The 20852-nt window shown below is 45.8% G+C and overlaps 1 protein-coding gene across 2 annotated transcripts in view; it reads left to right on the forward strand.

Moving 5' to 3' along the window:
• Positions 1–215: 215 nt before the first annotated feature.
• LOC120919292 (interleukin-15-like) overlaps positions 216–20852 on the forward strand; it is a 77655-nt gene continuing 57018 nt past the window's right edge. The window contains exon 1 of one of the 2 annotated variants that reach the window (XM_040331392.1): positions 216–509. The gene's annotated coding sequence lies outside the window, so the exon portion shown is untranslated. The remainder of the gene's footprint in view (positions 510–20852) is intronic. The other variant, XM_040331374.1, reaches the window with a different exon arrangement.

Raw genomic sequence — 20852 nt, forward strand, 5'->3', positions numbered from 1 at the left:
AATATGCTGAACTTTTTGTATTTATGAAACTCTGACCGTTTGTATGTGAGATTACAGTCATCATGGATGATGCAATGACCCTATGAAGAATACAGCTGATGAGACGCTTACCACACAGCACAATTTCTAGCTTTTTATTTTGAACTCTCACTAATAGAACATATCAGCAATAAGGAAATGCAAGAGCTTTAGCATGCTGATATGCAGCCCTGCGTTACAGGGCAAGTCACAAAGAACTATGTAAAAGGCGGGGCGAGGAATCAGCTTCCCCTGACAGTACACAGGGAGAAGGGACTGCTGCAAGTACTGTTTTATTTTAATGTGGACGTACATATGCATATCCAGTAATCTTCCATATTTGCAGACGAGCTCAACTGACAGAAGCAGGAAGCGAAGACAATGGCCTTTAGTATAACCTTTGCTTGATCTCCTGATGGTGGGTTACAGTTCCTGATCTTGAACAAAACTCCTGACCTCGATGTTACAGCCCAGATGGAACGTGCAGAGATGTAAGTTACTGGAAAGCTTTTACACTATCGCCTGTGCTGTCTAGCAGCGTGCTCACTGCAGCAAGCAACTGAACGTCCTGTTTGTCCAGTAATGTGCCTAAGGGAGAATATTTCTATAGTTGTCCATAACTTAGACTTCTTCGGGGGATTACGTTTCTTTCTTTGTCACTTAATGATGCTTTAAGCTGATTGGTTATTACCCTTGAATGAATTTTTTTTGTTTGGTTTGTGTTTATCTGATTCATAACTAGTAAGCGTCACATTGCAAAACACTTAAACAGAACTGGGCGTTATTTAGTAGCGTAAATTATATGAATAGCTTTATAGTAGCCAGGACGAACCTGCACAGTTCTGGAAAGAGGAGAATGTGGTCAGCTGCTGTAGGACATGACCCAGGTTTTATGGCATCCACTTTAAAAAATGGGCTTCATTAGTGTAAATCCAATTACCGTCACCACTAAAGTTGTTAAAACTTTATTGCTACAGTAAGGGCTAGGCTGTGTGGATGTATACTTTATGTACACATGTGCCTTTGTATATGATACAGAGTGATTAGTTCAAAGGATTGTGCCACTAGTCTTTAAAGACTAAAGCCTCGTACACACGTTCAGATTTTCTGACGACCGTTCGTCCGTTTTTTGTTGCATGCTAGTCTCATGTCGAAAGTAAAGAGGTTCAACATACGAAAATTCTCATACAACCAAATTCAACTTCAGAACCAACGTAATGTGTTGAATTGTTTTGTATGTGTTCTTCTGTTTGTGAGCAATGCGTAGTCTTGCTCTGGAACGTACTGCGCATGCTCCGTTTTGAAATTTCCCGCCGTGCTTTGTGCGAAATGACGTCGCACCGACGTCATTTTTTTAACGTCGACGTGAGTTACGTCCTTTCCTATTCACGGACGACTTACGCAAAAAAAAAATCAAAATTCGACGCGGGAACGACGGCCAGACTTTAACATGGCAGGTCTAAATATAGGCCACAAAATAGCAGCTCTAACTATACGCCGGGAAAAGCCGACTAGCTACGACGTAAGAGAATGCGACGGCCGCGCGTACCTTTGTGGATCGACGAAAAATGCTAATTAGCATACCCGACGCGGAAAACGAATGCGACGGCCGCGCGTACCTTTGTGGATCGACGAAAAATGCTAATTAGCATACCCGACGCGGGCGCCGAAGTATTACACCTACGATCCGAAGGCGTACGAAGCTGTATGCCTGTTGGATCGAAGCCAAAAGCCGTTGATTCTTGGTTTGAGGATTCAAACTAAAGATACGAAGCGGCAAATTTGAAAGTACGCCGGAGTATCAGTAGATACTCCAGCGTACTTCTTCTGTGAATCTGGCCCTAATCATTTAATCCGCTCTTAAAATGACTGCACTTAGGGTTAGGCTTTTGAAAGGCTTGGATAAAGGAAGTGGTAAAAAGAGTAATGCCGCGTACACAGGGCCGGCCTTTGCGGTGTGCGAGGTGTGCAGCTGCACAGGGCGCCATGGCCAACAGGGGGCGCCGTGCGGCCATCACAGGTTGCAGAATGCTAGTCACCTCTTCCTCCTTATTGTTTCTCCCCAGGCTCCTGGCAGAGGATAGAGGGGCCCCGGACAGCAAGGCGCTCAGTGCGGGTGTTAAGTGCAGAGCGGTGTACAGCTGAGCTCCCCCCCCCCCTCTCCCTCCTACGGCTTTCACTTCACATGCTGGAGGGAGAGGGACAGACCAGTGTGTCAGGCAGCCAATAGCGCTGCTCTTCTGAGTGGGAGGGCGTGACTTCTAAGTTGCTCCGCCTATCACCACCCCCTTAGCCAATCAGATTGCCCAGCCCGCCACATTTGACCAGGAGAAGATGATAGTGAGGGATGCAGAGGGAGAGGATCTGACATACCTGAGAATGAAGAAGGTATGATCATCATGTCACTCACTCTCACTGGTAATGCAGAAGTCTAATGATCTGTGTGTTCTGTCCTGTGTGTAGATTACACAATGATGGAGGGATGACTTCCCCTCTGTGTCTTCTCACACTGCTTCTTATCTGTGTTTTTATTTACACTGCACACAGCACAGTGACTGAAGATTATACTTCTGCAAGACGCTTCAATGCTTCTGTTTCTATAGCTATGTGTGCTGGAGTTGGTGTCATTTATTTAACTTTCCTTGTTAATCTTTGAAGTAATTAGCTGGTCAGGCTGGAGCTTCACAGACCTGTTAACCATTTACTGTCCTCCTGTGCTTGAGAAATGACTGTTAGAAAATATGTTTTTTTTTGCACTTAAAGCAGAGCTCCCTGAAAAAAAAAATTAAAAGCCAGCAGCTACAAATACTGCAGCTGCTGACTTTTAATATTAGGACACTTACCTGTCCTGGAGTCCAGCGCCGTCCGCAGCAGAGGACGAGCAATCGCTCGTCATTGCTGCCCCCACGTCATCCACGGTGAGGGAACCAGAAAGTGAAGCGCTCCGGCTTCACTGCCCAGTTCCCTACGGCGCATGCGCGAGTCGTGCTGTGCAATGCTGACTGGTTCCCACTGTGTTCTGGGAGCTGTGTGTTTCCCAGAACACAACGGGGGGACGGGATCTGACGTCCTGCCCGCAGTCTACTCGCAGACTGTGTGACCGGAAGTGGGTGCAAATAGCTGTCTTTAGCCAGGTATCTGCACCCCCCTCCCCCCTAAAAGGTGTCAAATGTGACACCGGAGGGGGGGAGGCTTCCGATGAGCGGAGGTGGAGGGTGGAGCTCCGCTTTAAAGTTATAGATTTTAAACTTTTGTTTGCAGTGATCAATGTTTTTCCACACTGGTCACTGCTAGGACACGCTTGTATAATGTCTGCAGTCTCGGACCATCTCCTGTGTTATGACCACAGTCTGACCTTCTCTTATGTTATATCTGCAATCTCTGACCCTCTTCTGTACAATGTCTGCAATCTCTGACCCTCTCCTGTACAATGTCTGCAGTCTCTGACCCTCTCCTGTACAATGTCTGCAGTCTCTGACCCTCTCCTGTACAATGTCTGCAGTTTCTGACCATCTCCTGTACCATGTCTGCAGTCTCTGACCCTCTCCTGTACTCTCAGATCCCGTCCCCCCGTTGTGTTCTGGGAAACACACAGCTCCCAGAACACAGTGGGAACCAGTCAGCATTGCACAGCACGACTCGCGCATGCGCCGTAGGGAACCGGGCAGTGAAGCCGGAGCGCTTCACTTTCTGGTTCCCTCACCGTGGATGACGTGGGGGCAGCAATGACGAGCGATTGCTCGTCCTCTGCTGCGGACGGCGCTGGACTCCAGGACAGGTAAGTGTCCTAATATTAAAAGTCAGCAGCTGCAGTATTTGTAGCTGCTGGCTTTTAATTTTATTTTTCAGGGAGCTCTGCTTTAAGTGCAAAAAAAAAAAACATATTTTCTAACAGTCATTTCTCAAGCACAGGAGGACAGTAAATGGTTAACAGGTCTGTGAAGCTCCAGCCTGACCAGCTAATTACTTCAAATATTAACAAGGAAAGTTAAATAAATGACACCAACTCCAGCACACATAGCTATAGAAACAGAAGCATTGAAGAGTCTTGCAGAAGTATAATCTTCAGTCACTGTGCTGTGTGCAGTGTAAATAAAAACACAGATAAGAAGCAGTGTGAGAAGACATGGAGGGGAAGTCATCCCTCCATCATTGTCTAATCTACACACAGGACAGAACACACAGATCATTAGACTTGTGCATTACCAGTGAGAGTGACATGATGCTCATACCTTCTACATTCTCAGGTATGTCGGATCCTCTGCATCCCTCACTATCATCTTCTCCTGGTCAAATGTGGCGGGCTGGGCAATCTGATTGGCTAGGGAGGTGGTGATAGGCGGAGCAACTTAGAAGTCACGCCCTCCCACTCAGAAGAGCAGCGCTATTGGCTGCCTCACACACTGGTCTGTCCCTCTCCCTCCAGCATGTGAAGTGAAAGCCGTAGGAGGGGAGAGGGAGAGGGGGGGGGGGGGAAGCTCAGCTGTACACCGCTCTGCACTTAAAGTGGAGTTCCACCCATTTTTTTATGTTTGTCTGTGCTGCATGCTCTAATCTCATAGTGTTCAGAATGGACAATTTTTATTTAATTTGTTGCTTGTAAATACCTTTATTTTGTAGTCCTTCATTACTTCCTCCTCCTTATTTGCCTAGGCTATTTGCAAGGGTTTCTGGGATAGGCATCATGTTTTCCAGTAGTCCTTGCAAACCTGACTGAAACCTATTACATTGCTTGTGCACTGAGCATGTGCGAGATATGCAAAGCTGAAATCCAGGAAGTCATACAGTCTGGCTTCATGATGCCCACACTTAAAATGGCCACGGTCTATTTCTAGATTATAAACTATTTAAATGCTGTAACAACCTAACAAAACGGACCTTAGTTTACAGACTAACTTTACTAGAATACATTAAGCTTGTGTATTACAGGGGTATTTATATTTAAAAAGTGAAATTGTGGGTGGAACTCCCCTTTAACACCCGCACTGAGCGCCTTGCTGTCCGGGGCCCCTCTATCCTCTGCCAGGAGCCTGGGGAGCAACAATAAGGAGGAAGAGGTGACTAGCATTCTGCAACATGTGATGGCCGCACGGCGCCCCCTGTTGGCCATGGCGCCCTGTGCAGCTGCACACCTCGCACACCGCAAAGGCCGGCCCTGTGTACGCGGCATTACTCTTTTTACCACTTCCTTTATCCAAGCCTTTCAAAAGTCTAACCCTAAGTGCAGTCATTTTAAGAGCGGATTAAATGATTAGGGCCAGATTCACAGAAGAAGTACGCTGGAGTATCTACTGATACTCCGGCGTACTTTCAAATTTGCCGCTTTGTATCTTTAGTTTGAATCCTCAAACCAAGAATCAACGGCTTTTGGCTTCGATCCAACAGGCATACAGCTTCGTACGCCTTCGGATCGTAGGTGTAATACTTTGGCGCCCGCTGGGTGGAGTTTGCGTCGTTTTCCGCGTCGGTTATGCTAATTAGCATTTTTCGGCGATCCACAAAGGTACGCGCGGCCGTCGCATTCTCTTACGTCGTCGCTAGTCGGCTTTTCCTGGCGTATCGTTAGAGCTGCTATTTTGTGGCCTATATTTAGACCTGCCATGTTAAAGTATTACCGTCGTTCCCGCGTCAAATTTTGATATTTTTTTTTGCGTAAGTCGTTCGTGAATAGGAAAGGACGTAACTCACGTCGACGTTCAAAAAAAGACGTTGGTGCGACGTCATTTCGCGCAAAGCACGGCGGGAAATTTCAAAACGGAGCATGCGCAGTACGTTCGGCGCGGGAACGCGCCTAATTTAAATGATCCACGCCCCCTACCCGGATCATTTGAATTAGGCGGGCTTGCGCCGGAGGGATTTACGTTACGCCACCACAACTTTACAGGCAAGTGCTTTGTGAATCAAACACTTGCCCGTAAAACTTGCGGCGGTGTAACGTAAATGCGATACGTTACGCCGCCGTAAATGTACCTGAATCTGGCCCTTAGTGTAGTATAACACTTTTGGTAGTTATACAGTACCCATTTTTTATAGAGGTCATTAGTGTTGCTCACGAATATTCGTATTGCGAATATTCGGCTCGAATATGGCATATTCGAGTATTCGCGAATATCTCGAATTTCGCGGTCAATATTCGCTATTCCGAATATTCGGATTTTTTCAATTTTATTTTTAAAAACAGATCACATCCTAGTGATCTCCATCAACGTCTAAAAGCATTGCTGGTATGATTAGAGACCTTGGGCCGAGTAGCTGAAGCGATCATTTTATATTGCCGAATATTCGCAATGCGAATATTCGGCAATAGGAATATTGCGCGATTATTTTCTCCGCCCTTCTTTTGCATCAGAGCCAATCAGAGTTCTCCTACCACAGTTGTCGAAATTCCGCAATCAATTTCGCATTCGCATTTTGCGAAATTTTGATAAAATATCACGAATATTCTGAGCCAATCAGAGGGCTCCTACCGCAGTTGTCGAAATTCCTCAATAAATATCGCATTCGCATTTTGCGAAATTTCGATAAAATATCACGAATATTCTGAGCCAATCAGAGGGCTCCTACCGCAGTTGTCGAAATTCCGCAATAAATATCGCATTCGCATTTTGCGAAATTTCGATAAAATATCACGAATATTCTGAGCCAATCAGCGGGCTCCTACCGCAGTTGTCGAAATTCCGCAATAAATATCGCATTCGCATTTTGCGAAATTTCGATAAAATATCACGAATATTCTGAGCCAATCAGAGGGCTCCTACCGCAGTTGTCGAAATTCCGCAATAAATATCGCATTCGCATTTTGCGAAATTTCGATAAAATATCACGAATATTCTGAGCCAATCAGAGGGCTCCTACCGCAGTTGTCGAAATTCTGCAATAAATATCGCATTCGCATTTTGCGAAATTTCGATAAAATATCACGAATATTCTGAGCCAATCAGAGTGCTCCTACCGCAGTTGTCGAAATTTCGCAATTATTTTCGCATTCGCAATAGCGAAATTTCGCAAACATTTCATTTCGATAAAATATCACGAATATTCGAATTTAGCGAATATTTCTCGAATATTCGGCTATATATTCGTGATATATCGCGAAATCGAATATGGCGTATTCTGCTCAACACTAGAGGTCATCGGATCAATAAGAAGAATAACTGAGGGCAAAGCATTTAACAGACTTTGAAGAGCTTTCTTCACATCAATAATAGCTTCCTGTACAGATGAAATATAATGGTGGCCATCATGGACGTTTTTTTCAAAAAATTCTAGTTGCCTGGATTTCATGCTGAACCAGGGGCTTCAGTACATTGTATACCCCTGACCTGGAGCAATAGGCTGTGTGGATGGTGAAACTGTATCACCCACAGAAGTAAATGCAGCGTGGACCAGATGAGAGGTGGGGAAGTTGTAGGGTGTTAGTTATGAAAAGGTGAACTAACACTTTAATCTGCCACATACTTATCTCAGGGCAGTGATTCAAGTATTGAAACCATAGATAGCCACGTAATTGTGAATGTTCGTTAAAGCCTAACTTTGAGGACCTTTTTCCCTTTGAGGCCCTTGCTAGCTATACGTCATACATTTTCTTTTCATTTTGTATGTATTTTGGATGGTCACTTGACCAACTGGGATATTTTCCTGATGTGATCACATCTCTGTCTCAATAAACTGTAATTGCAGGGACCCATGTTAAGGGTTTCATGACACCCGCCACACTTTCCTCAGTCTTGTGGGTTGAGTGGCACTGGGTGTTATTAAACCTAGAAGATAAAGGACATCTTTTTTTGTGGGGGGGTTGGGTTTTAAAGGAAATCTGTGTTGAGACAAATTTGGGGGGCACCAATACTTCCTTCTGAAAATACTTGATGTCAGCAGGGCTCGAGTCCTGCGGGAACGCGTGGGAACGGAGTTCCTGCACTTTTTTCACAGCAGGAACTCAGTTCCCTTTGCAGGACTAGAGCAGCCGAGCCGCCCGAGCCAATCCTTCACTAAGCGGCGATGCCCAGCTCGAGTCACTGTCAGGGGAAGGCGAACCTTAGTAATCCTTTATGTTACTGGCCGCTTCCTGTATATGGATTCATTGGGTGGTGTGCGGGTATTCCGTCACTTCCTCGATGCTGCAATGTCTCCTGGGAGCTTTTGTCATTGTTCCCAGGAGACATTGCGGAGGTCTGCCGTGAGTTATTGCGGGATTTAGAAAGAACTTGCTTCTTTTTTTGGTGGGGGAGTGGATCTTGGGTGGGAGTTCCCACACTTTTTTCCCCAGGACTTGACCCCTGGATGTCAGGAATTAATGTTGATCCTTAAATATGTATGCAGCCTGTGGAGTTACAATAAAGCAGGGGTCTCAAACTCAAATTACCTGAGGGCCACAAGACAAGTTTTCATATGCCATGGGGGGCCGCATGCAAACTTTCAAACTTCAAAAACAACAGTACTGGTGTCAGCGAACACATTATTAACCCCCAGCACTGGTGTCAGCGAGCGCATTATTACCACCAGCACTGGTGTAAGTCAGGGTTTGACAAATTTGCTTGGAATCTAGGAGCCAGCTAAAAAAGTTAGGAGCCAGAAAACGCACCCCGTCCCGACGAGCTTGCGCGCAGAAGCGAACACATACGTGAGCAGCGCCCGCATATGTAAACGGTGTTCAAACCACACATGTGAGGTATCGCCGCGATTGGTAGAGTGAGAGCAATAATTCTAGCTCCTCTGTAACTTAAAACATGCAACCTGTAGATTTTTTTAAACGTCGCCTATGAAGATTTTAAAGGGTAAAAAAGTTTGTCGGCATTCCACAAGCGGACACAATTTTGAAGCGTGACATGTTGGGTATGAATTTACTCGGCGTAACATTATCTTTCATAATATTAAAAAAAATGGGGATAACTTTACTGTTGTCTTATTTTTTAATTAAAAAAAAGTGTATTTTTTTCCCAAAAAAGTGCGCTTGTAAGACCGCTGCGCAAATACGGCGTAACAGAAAGTATTGCAACGATCGCTATTTTATTCTCTAGGGTGTTAGGATAAAAAATATATATAATGTTTGGGGGTTCTAATTAGAGGGAAGAATATGGCAGTGAAAATAGTGTAAAATGACATTAGAATTGCTGTTTAACTTGTAATGCTTAACTTGTAATACCAACGGCCACCACCAGATGGTGCCAGCTCACATCTGGTGGTAATAACTTGTAATACCAACGGCTCACCACCAGATGGCGCCAGCTCACAAAAAAAAAAAAAACATTGGGCCATTTATAACTGGTCCGCGGGCCGCAAATGGCCCGCGGGCCGGTACTTTGAGACCACTGCAATAAAGCCATACTTGTTCTAGGTGAGTGACTCAGAAAAGATGGGGTCTGTAATGGCAACCTCTACCTTCCTCAGAACAGGTTGCCTTTAAAGCACTCTTCAGCTCTAGTGTGGAAATAGTGAATACAGATCTATATGAAGCTATTTAAACCTGCTCTAGTCTGAGGTGAATGCAGGGAGATCTTAAAGTGGTTGTAAACCTTCGTGTTTTTTTACCTTAATGCATCCTATGCATTAAGGTGAAAAAACACCTTGCACTCTCTTGCCCCGTTCCCCCCACCCCCGTGCCCTTGTTTTATTTACCTGAGCCCTGAACTTCCGTGGGCTCGTTCCCAACCGGCTTGTCTGCTCTTCATTGGTTAGATTGATAGCAGCGCAGCCTTTGGCTCACGCTGCTGTCAATCAAATCAATGACGCGGTGCCAGGGGGGCGGGGCCGAAGCACACAGGAGCGTGCCCGCAAGGTAACCCCCTTTGGAAGAGAGCTTCCCAGAGGGGGTTAGCTCTTGCCGGGAGGAGCCGCGAGAGCTGCCGTGGGACCCCAGAAGACGACGATCAGGGCCACTCTGTGCAAAACAAACTGCATAGTGAAGGTAAGTATAACATGTTTGTTTTAAAAAAAAAACTGAACCCACACAACCCCTTTAACCACTTCCGGACCACCGCATGTACATTTACGTTGGCAGAATGGCACAGACAGGCACATCAACGTACCGGTACGTGCCTGCCTAGACGTGGACCGGGGGTCCAAACGGGACCCCGCCGTACATGCGGCGGTTCCCGTGGCTTCAGGAGCGATCCTGGACGAATAGCCGCCCCCTCGCGATCGCTCCCCGGAGCTGAAGAACGGGCAGAGCCATATGTAAACACGGCTTCCCCGTGCTTCACTGTGGCGGCTGCATCGATCGTGTGATCCCTTTTATAGGAACACACGATCGATGACGTCAGACCTACAGCCACATCCCCTACAGTTGTAAACACACACTAGGTGAACCCTAACTCCTACAGCGCCCCCTGTGGTTAACTCCCAAACTGCAACTGTCATTTTCACAATAAACAATGCAATTTAAATGAATAAAGGGGGCACAATATGAGCCCACTTTCTTGGGACTGCGGCTCCCTCAGCCCTGCTAGGTAGGTAAGGGTTAAGGTGGTTAATGGCAGCACCTGGCCTGCTAAGGAGCTCGGCAGGCCGGGTGGGATCAGCCAATAGGGTGCGGTGGAAGCTGCTGGAAGAGCCTGGAGGCTATTTAAGGACCAGCAGCTTCCGGTGGTCTTCCTCTGGCCCTGTGTGAAGCAAGCAGCACGGACTCCTGCTTGAACGTCTTACCTGCCACAAATGGAAGATTTGCTGAGGCAGCTCGTCGAGAAGGCAGGCGGAGCCGGAGGCGAAGCGTGGCTACGCCAATGCCTGTCGGCTGGTACGGAGAAGGAGGCGCGGCTTTGCGAGGAAGGAGAAGAAGGCGTGCCATGGGGCGGTGAGCTAATTTTGATGGACGGCTCTGTGCAGGTAGCGCCCGCCCCATCCCCTCGTTCAAGACGCAGCTCCCCGCCGGAGAGAGCGAGTGCCCCGCCAGTGGCTGAAGCTGGGATGTCAACGCAGCAGTCGGAGGACGAGGCCGGGGGCGTGGCGACCAGGAGCTCGGGTGGAAGAAAGAAGAAGCGTGCGGCTTCACAGTCCCCCGCGAAGAAGGGGGGTCGCCGGGGTCAAGCAAAGAAGACAACTCCACAGGTCAGCAGAGGCAGACAGCCGGCGGCGCAGGCCCTCAGGCAGCAACAAGGTCCACCACAGGCAAGCGCTCAGCACCCAGGGGCGCCACAACAGGCACCTGGTTTGCCCTGCAGCGCTGCTGGAGCAAGCGGCTCAGCAGCAGGGCATCCAGCCCCCAGCAGTGGGTGAGTTAAGCCAGTTATCTTTATTATCTGGGCTTGTGGGTTCATTGTCAGTACTGATCCAATCTTTAAATGCTAAAATGCCTGTTAGTCAGAGTGAAATCTTAACCCCTCACAACATATCAGGTAACGCTGCTGTTAACCCCATTGTTGCCCCTGTGTTTACTCCTCAGTTAGCTACTGCTAGTGGTTCAGGCTCTGTTGAAAGTTGCAAGGAGACTCCTAAAGTCTGCGTACCAGAGAGGTTTATGAAGGAGGCATTGCCTTGTGAGGTGTCTCCTTTGGGTTACCATCTGAGCCTGGCTTTGAAAGAAAAGATCTGGAATGGAGATTATGTAGACTTGCTTTCATTACTACCTGCAAATAAGGAAGTGGCTGTTAGCAAGCGGGAAGAAAGAGAGGATGAGAGGCGCAGGTCAATACCTAGGTCTTTCAACAACTGGCTCCAGGCCTTTTGCATATTTGCAGGTGTGCTAGGAGAAAAACACCCGGAGCAGTGCGGTGGGCTTTTCCAGCATCTAGACCACGTGTTGGAAGCTTACAAAAATTTTGGCGGCATGGGTTGGTTCTTCTATGATGAGTCATACCGTCAGAAATTATCAATCCACCCGTCCCTTAGGTGGGGTATGAAAGATGTAGGCCTGTGGTTAAATTTGATGGCACCCCTGAAACCGCCAGCTCCTAAGCAGCCCCCGGGAGCTACTCCCGCAGCGGCTCTCAGAAAAGGCTGCTGTTTTGCTTTTAACGAGAGCCAATGCCGTTGGAACAGTGCTTGCAAGTATAGGCACGAATGCTCTATATGCGCTGGCGGGCATCCAGCGATAAAATGCTTTAAGAGAAATGCTGTGGCCGTCCCTTCGCAGGCGCAGCATATTTTTCCAAAAAGCCTGCACACCTGTGAGGCTGGAAAGTCTGCGCCCGTGGCTGGACAGGTACCCAGACAGGGAGAAGGCATGTTTACTTAAGGAGGGTTTTGATCAGGGTTTTCCGCTACCTGCTTTTTCAGGGGAAGGTTGCAGGCTAGCGGGTAATTTGAAGTCAGTCGAGCGATTTCCTCAGGTGGTAAGGGACAAGCTGTGCAAAGAATTGAGAGAAGGTAGAATAGCGGGGCCTTTTGACCAACCCCCCTTTCGGAATTTTAGGGTCTCACCGTTAGGCGTAGTACCGAAGCGGGAACCTAACAAATATAGGATAATCCATCATTTGTCCTTTCCCAAAGGAGAATCGTTAAACGACGACATTGCGGATGAGGTATGTAGGGTATCTTACGCCACTTTAGAAGATGCGATTTCAAGAATAAAGTTGCATGGTCCGGGGGCGCTACTGGCAAAGGCGGACATAAAGGCGGCCTTCAGGTTATTGCCAGTCTCGCCAAGAGCATTCGACTCTCTCGGTTTTTATTTTTTGGGCATCGAATTAGACACCGAAAGCATGGAGTGCCGTTTGCCAATTACAAAAGTACAAAAGTTGAAAGGTTTAATTGCGTCGGTGCTCCGGAAGAGAAAAGTGCGCCTGAAAGAGATGCAATCGTTGCTAGGCGTTCTGGCATTTGCGTGCAGGATAATGCCGGTCGGCAGAGTTTTTTCTCGACGCTTGCATCTCTCCATTGCAGGAAAGAAATCGCCATTTGATCATATTAGGGTGACCACCCCTTTGAAAGAGGACCTTCTAGTGTGGGCAAGATTTTTGGACTGCTACAACGGCAGGTCTTTCTTCCAAGCAGATTTTGTCGTAGCCAGCGATTTTCGTTTGTTTACAGATGCGGCGGGTTCGAAAGGTTTCGGTGCAATATGGAAAACACACTGGTGTTGCGCAGTTTGGCCAGAGTCTTGGGTGATTTCGGGAGCGACCAAAAACGTGGTCCTTTTGGAATTATTTCCAATATTAGTGGCTTTGGAGCTATGGGGAACTGAATTTGCAAACAGGCGAATTCTAGTTGAGACAGACAACAAGGGGGTACTTTATGCTGTCAACTGCTTGTCATCGAAGTCGTTGCCAGTTATAAGGATCCTACGGCAAGTTGTTTTCAGATGCCTCAAGTTCAACATCTGGCTGAAGGCTAAGTATGTCCCAGGGGTGTTGAATAATCTGGCCGATTCTCTGTCTCGCCTGCAGGAGGAGCGTTTTCGGAGTCTTTTTCCGGAGGCGGATGTGCTCGGTTTCCCTTGCCCGGCCTACCTGTGGGAGATGATCTAGAGGAAGTGTCGGCGGCAATTACGAGGTCTCTGGCACCCAAAACATGGGCTTGTTACACTGCAGCCTGGATCAGCTGGATAGCTTTTGCAGGCCAGGAGGGTCATGTGTTTAGTCAGCCTTCTGAGGGCGCGATCTTAGCTTTTTTGTCAAGTTTAATGCGGCAACAGTTGTCCTGCAGTCACATTACTAAGGTGTTGGCCGGCATTTCTTTTCATTTCCGTTTATTAGGTTTGAAGCCGTGTTCTTATTATTTTACAGTAAAACAGGCCCTAAAGGGGTACAGAAGATCCAATCCGGTGACGGATGGGAGGAGACCAATCTCGCTGGAAATCCTAAAAGGGCTGTGTAAGGCTACAGAGGCGGTGTGTTTTTCGAGATACGAGGCACTACTCTTCAAGACAGTGTTTGTGCTGGCCTTTTTTGGTGCCTTCCGTGTTTCGGAACTGATACCGGCCAGCAAAAAAGGTGGTTCTGGTCTACGGCCAGAACAGGTGTTGGTGGAACAAGTTGGTGTGCGTATATGGCTACAGCACTCCAAGACGGACCAGGTTGGTAAAGGTAGATGGGTAAATTTAAAAATGCAGGAGGAGTTGTCTATTTGCCCAGTAGCAGTGGTGAAACATTTCCTAAGGTTCAGACCACCCGGGGGGGAGTATTTCCTGGCTCATGTTGATTCTCTTCCCCTTACCAAATATCAATTCGATTCAATCCTGAAAAGGTGTCTGGCTAAATTGGGTTTGGAGGATTTCAAATTTTCATCCCATTCTTTTAGGATCGGGGCAGCCTCGGAGGCCGCACGGTCCGGCGTCCCGGAAGGTGACATTAAAGCACTAGGTGGGTGGAGATCAAAATGTTTTCAGTTATATGTTCGCCCTAATTTGTTCGTTTAATTTTAGGTACCCAGCTCACAGTGTGGATTCTGGGGCACTCCTTTGTATATTGGGCTCAGAAAAGAGCGAATCAGCGTGTGTACTCGTCCAATTTGTCGTTACACCCGGACAATTTCAGTGTTTCATGGAGAGGTATAAGAGGTCTGCAATGGGCCCAATTGAATTTTCAACTATCTAAACTTTGTCAGTTATGGCCACAGCCATCGGTGTTAGTAATCCATTTGGGTGGAAATGACTTAGGGAAAGTCAAAACGTTAGATTTAATTTTTGCAATAAAAAGTGATCTGCAGCGTTTCAGCTCAGCCTTCCCGGATACGATAGTGGTATTCTCTGAGATAGTCCCTCGGCTCACATGGCTCTCCTCTGAGCAGAGGAGGGTCATGGAGAAAATGAGGAAGAGGGTTAACAGGGCGTTGGAGAAGTTCATGCCACAGTTAGGGGGTTTCTCCTACCGTCATGTGGATTTAGAGGGTGGCTACCCGGGTTTGTACAGGAGGGATGGGATCCACTTGTCGGAGGTTGGTTTGGACATTTTTAATTTAGGTTTACAGAATATGATTGAGAAGGCCGCGACGCTTGGGGGGGGGGGGGCCGGGCTTGAGGGCAAGCCCGCCTGGTGGGGACGTTATTTGTAAATAAAAGAAAATTGTTGGAGTACTGCTCGAGTTTTCAGAACTGAGCAGGTTTTTTCAGCTACATGGTATATGATGATTTATGTTTTGAACGATTTATTAAAGTTATGGAAATTTATTGGTAAATCAATAAAGGTGTCGCGGCCAAATATTTTGCCACTTAAAGTTGTGTCAAGTGTACTAATTTCAGTTATATCCGGGAAGGTAGGTTCGGGCGGGTGGGGCCTGCAGTTCCATGCATTTTTTGCTGTGAAAATGACAATGGTCCCAAAAATGTGTCAAAATTGTCCGAAGTGTCCGCCATATTGTCGCAGTCACGAAAAAAATCGCTGATCACCGCCATTAGAAGTAAAAAAAACAAAACAAAAAAACTATCCCCTATTTTGTAAACGCTATAAATTTTGCGCAAACCAATTGATAAACGCTTATTGCGATTTTTTTACCAAAAATAGGTAGAAGAATACGTATCGGCCTAAACTGAGGAAAAAAAAACACGTTATATATGTTTTTGGGGGATATTTATTATAGCAAAAAGTAAAAAATATTGCATTTTTTTCAAAATTGACGCTCTATTTTTGTTTATAGCGCAAAAAATAAAAACCGCAGAGGTGATCAAATACCACCAAAAGAAAGCTCTATTTGTGGGGAAAAAAGGACGCCAATTTTGTTTGGGAGCCACGTCGCACGACCGCGCGATTGTCTGTTAAAGCGACGCAGTGCCGAATTGTAAAAACCCCTTGGGTCATTTAGCAGCATATTGGTCCGGTCCTTAAGTGGTAAATGTTCTGACCTGCAAAGGGCTAGGCTTAGTTTAAGCTCCATTCATGCTGCTAAATGCATATTAATTTACCTTATCATGCACATTAATATGCAAAACATTTATTTTCTATGACTCACCATCATGCATACATTGGCAAAATAAACATATATACCCTTCAGCACATAGCAGTGCATCTAATATAGAACACATACATTGTCTTGTGATGCAATGGAAAAAATTAGGCAGAAACAATTTATAGCTAATGGACATGCACTCAAGACCCATTAAAATGAATGGGCATATGCAACGCAAAATACATTGGCATGCCAATAAAAGTGTGCATGAAAACTGTCTGTTGGTTTATTTCTGACTTATAATTGGATACTATGGCTGGCACTAACACATGTATTATATCTCCAGTAGCAACAGGCTGTAAACATTGCTTGGTCTTGTGCAGGTCACAACAATGAGATCTGTTTGCATATGAGGTTATGATAAGGAAGGGAAAGGTTGTATACAACTGCCTTTAGTGAAACTATTTTATAAAGCTACAACCAGTATTTCATTGAGGATCTGTATCCAGCACACCAAGACGAGAGCTGAAGAGCGCTTTAAAGGCTTTCAAAAAAGCTGTTGAAAACTGTCTAAATGCTACAATCCCTGAATAAAGAATACATGGATGTTGAAGACAAGAAACATCAGATCTGTACAGTTGCCAATAGGGTGGACTGACTGGCTAAGCCTGCTTAGTAGACTCTTGCAACACAAGCTATTTATGTATAGTTCATTCAAGGAAGTGGCTGTACTCTTGTTCAGTACAGACTGGATGATACGATATGAGTCTGAAATGATTATCCAAAGATAAAGGTTATGGGCCAGATCCACATACATTTCGATCAGAGATACACTACGCCGCCGTACCTTACCTGGCGTATATTCGAATCCTCAGCGAGTTCGCGCCTTAAGTTACGGCGGCGTAGTGTATTTCTGGCGGCGGATTTCGAATTGGGCGGGTTGGGGGCGGGTTTCATTTAAATGATGCGCGTCCCCGCGCCGATTGAACTGCGCATGCTCCGTTTTGAAAATTCCCGCTGTGCTTTGCGCAAAATGACGTCGCAATGACGTCATTTTTTGAACTTAGACGTGAGTTACGTCCATCCCTATTCACGGACGACTTACACAAAAAAACAAAAAAAATTCGATGCGGGAACGACGGCCATACTTAACATGGCAAGTCTATCTATACGCCGCAAAATACCAGCTTTAACTATACGCCGGAAAAAGCCGACTAAAGATGACGTTAGAAAATGCGGCGGCCGCGTGTACGTTCGTGGATCGTCGTAAATCGCAAATTTGCATACCCGACGTGGAAAACGACGCGAACTCCACCCAGCGGGCGCCGAAGTATTGCATCTAAGATCCGAAGGTGTACGAAGCCGTACGCCTGTCGGATCTTACCCAGATGCCGTCGTATCTTGGTTTGAGGATTCAAACTAAAGATACGACGCAGGAAATTTGAAAGTACGCCGGCGTATCAGTAGATACGCCGGCGTACTTCATCTGTGGATGCGGCCCTAAGTCATAAATAGTAGGGGGCAGATCCACAAAAGAATTATGCCGGCGTATCTCTTGATACGCCGCGTAATTTCAAATTTTGCGCAACGTATTTTTGTTTTGTATCTACAAAACAAGATACGACGGCATCTCGGATCGATCCGACAGGCGTACATCTTAGTACGCCGTCGGATCTTAGATGCAAGTTTTCGGCGGCCGCTAGGTGGCGTTTCCGTCGAAATCCGCGTTGAGTATGCAACTTAGCTAGTTACGGCGATCCACGAACGTACGTCTGGCCGGCGCATTTTTTTACGTCGTTTGCGTTCGGCTTTTTCCGGCGTATAGTTAAATCTGCTATATGGTGGCGTACTCAATGTTAAGTATGGCCGTCGTTCCCGCCTCGCATTTTTAATTTTTTTACGTAGTTTGCGTAAGTCGTTCGCGAATAGGGATTTGCGTAGAATGATGTCACCGTCGTGAGCATTGGCTTGTTTCGGGTTAATTTCGAGCATGCGCACTGGAATACCCCCACGGACGGCGCATGCGCAGTTAAAAAAAAACGCTGTTTACATTGGGTCACAACGTATTTACATAAAACACGCTCCCATCACAGAGATTTGAGTGCCGCGCCATTACGCTGCCAAAGATACACTACGCCGCCGTAACTTACGGCGCAAATTCTTTGAGGATTCGAAAAAAAAAAAATAAGTTACGGCGGCGTAGTGTATCTTAGATACGCTGCGCCCGGCGGAGAGATGCGCCGCTGTACGTGGATCTGGCCCTAGTATTCCATTATTATTCTTTAGTTATATAATGGTAACATATTACTACCACTAGCAAGCACATCTGATCAAAGGCCAGGGCAGCTTACATTTCAAGTCATTGTAATATTTACACGTAGCATGGATATGGTTCTGTTCATTACAAATTATACCTTGTTGTCACACATACTGTAGGCCTATTGAAAGAGAATTTTGACCATGGTTCTTCAAAAGTAAAAGTCAGCAGCTATAAATACTGTAGCTCCTGACTTAAAAACCACATACTTACCAGTCCAAGAAGTCGAGTTCTGGCTTCCTATACCCTGAAGTCATCATTGTTTCAGTCCCGCATTGATATCTTGGTTTCTGGAACCAGAAGGGACTTCCTACTCAGTCATAGCTGACCCCCTACCATGTTGACTGGAGGAGGCTGTTCAGAAGCCTGCTGTTGGTGGGGGGGAAAAAGGAGGGGGTCGGCTCTGCGCACCGTCGCGCTCAACACTCCGAATAATGAAAAGTTCAGGGTACTGTCGAATTATCTTTCCATGATCACTTCTATGATGTCCCAGTTGATCAATTCGAGTCCCAGTCATAGATGAGGACTGAAGTAGTGGGATTATGTCTAAATGGGGGGGCTGGAATTATGACATGGTTACAAAAAAGTTATACTCCTGGTACATGCCGGGAATGTAAAGAAACAGTCACATTGGGGTTGATATACTAAAACTGGAGAGTACAAAATCTGGTGTAGGTCTGCATAGAAACCAATCAGCGTTTCTTTTTTTTTTTTTGTAAATGCTTTATTTAACAAGCTGAAGTTAGAAGCTGATTGGCTACCATGCACAGCTGCACCATATTTTGCGCTCTTTTAGTAAACCAACCCCATTGGTTGTGTTCTCAGCCAAACTGTCAAACCACCTAATGGCTGGCGTCATAAATGATCCCATGTCCAGCATCATGGCAGTTAAAAATCAAACAGAGGCTAAGATAGCAGCTTCCTTGCCTGAAAAGGATTGGAGGGGTTAGTTCCACCTTAACCAATACAATACAGGGCACTTTCACCCCCTTCCTGCCCAGGCACTTTGTTCAGCTTTCAATGCTGTCCCACTTTGAATTACAATTGCATGGTCATGCTACACTGTAACCGTGTGAAATTGTTATCATTTTCTTCACACAAATAGGGCTTTCTTTTGGTGGTATTTAATCACTGCTGGGTTATTTATATATATATATATATATATATATATATATATATATATATATATATATATATATATATATATATATATATATATAAAGACCCAAAATTTTGAAAAAAATAATGTTTTTCTTCGTTTCTATCAGTACATTTTGTAAATAAGTATTTTTTTCTCCTTCACTAATGTGCGCTAATGAGGGGGCACTGATGAGATGGCACTTATGGGCACTGATTAGGTGGCACTGATGAGGAGGCACTAATATGCCGCACTTGGGCATTGATAAGCACTGATAGGCAGCACTGATGGGTGGCACTGGTGGGCACGGATAGGCAGCACTGATGGGTGGCACTGATGGGCCTTGGTGGGTGGCACTGATGGGCGGCAATGATGGGCAGCACTCATAGGTGGCACTAATGGGCACTGATTACTGGCACTGGTGGGCACTGATTGCTACCACTGGTGGTGCTTTATTGTAATCAGGGCACTGATGATCAGTGCCCTGATTACCTCTCTTGCTGTCCCCTGCGAGGGGATGTCGCTGATCTGCTCTTCTCGCCACACACTCTGTCAGTGTGAGGTGATGAGGTGTGACCAGCTGTGATTGGACACAGCCGACCGCATGGTTAAAAAGCTGCATCATCGGCTCTTTACAGAGATCGAGGTTGTGGCGCGTTTTGCATTTCCGGTTAGGAAGGCGTACGGGCCCAGCTGTGCTGTGACTTGCTCCAGCACATTTCGATCACCTGTTTCCAGCCAATGATTTATGGGCAGGATCCACCGATCTTTAGATAGAGGGAAAGGAGAGCGCTTTGTGTATGTAAACAACACAAAGCTCTTTTCTGACATCAGCGATGTGCCGGTTTTTGTTTCCCTGCAATGCAGGGAATAAAAACCGGCACATCCCTTAGTAAACACACCACACAGTACATACAGTAAACATACTACTGTACCTAGGCAAACGTTTAACCCTCTGATTGCCCCTGACGTTAACCCCTTCCCAGCCAGTGTCATTTGTACAGTGTCAGTTAGCCAGTTCCCACAAAGTGTCAGTGTCAGATAGTCCGCCATCCTGCTCTATATACTGATCACCGCCATTACTAGTATAAAAAATAAAATAAAAAAATGATAACAATTCTGTATATATCTCATAGTTTGTAGGTGCTATAACTTCCATGCAAACCAATCAATATACACTTAATGGGATTTTTTTTACCAAAGACATGTAGCAGAATTTATTTTGGCCTATATTTATGAAGAAATTCGATTTTTTTATTTTTGGATGTTTTATAACAGAAAGTAAAGAAATATTGTTTATTTTTCAAAATATATGCCCTATTTTTCACTCATAGAGCAAACAATGAAAAAAAATGATCAAATACCATCAAAAGAAACCTCCATTTTATGGGGAAATATTATATAAGTTTTGTTTGTGCGCAGCATTGCATGACCACGCAATTACCAGTTAAAGTGGTGCAGTGCCAAATGGTCATGAAGTGGTTAATATTGATATTTACTGCATCTGTATCTACTTTTTTTATTTTTTAAGGTTTGGACGGATGAAACTGACCTTCAGTCCGTTTTCTTTTTATTGAATGTTTTTCCAATAACAACATGACAATGAACAATGGTACATGCAAG

The sequence above is a fragment of the Rana temporaria genome, chromosome 1, assembly GCF_905171775.1.
Source record: "Rana temporaria chromosome 1, aRanTem1.1, whole genome shotgun sequence".
Lineage (NCBI taxonomy): Eukaryota > Metazoa > Chordata > Amphibia > Anura > Ranidae > Rana > Rana temporaria.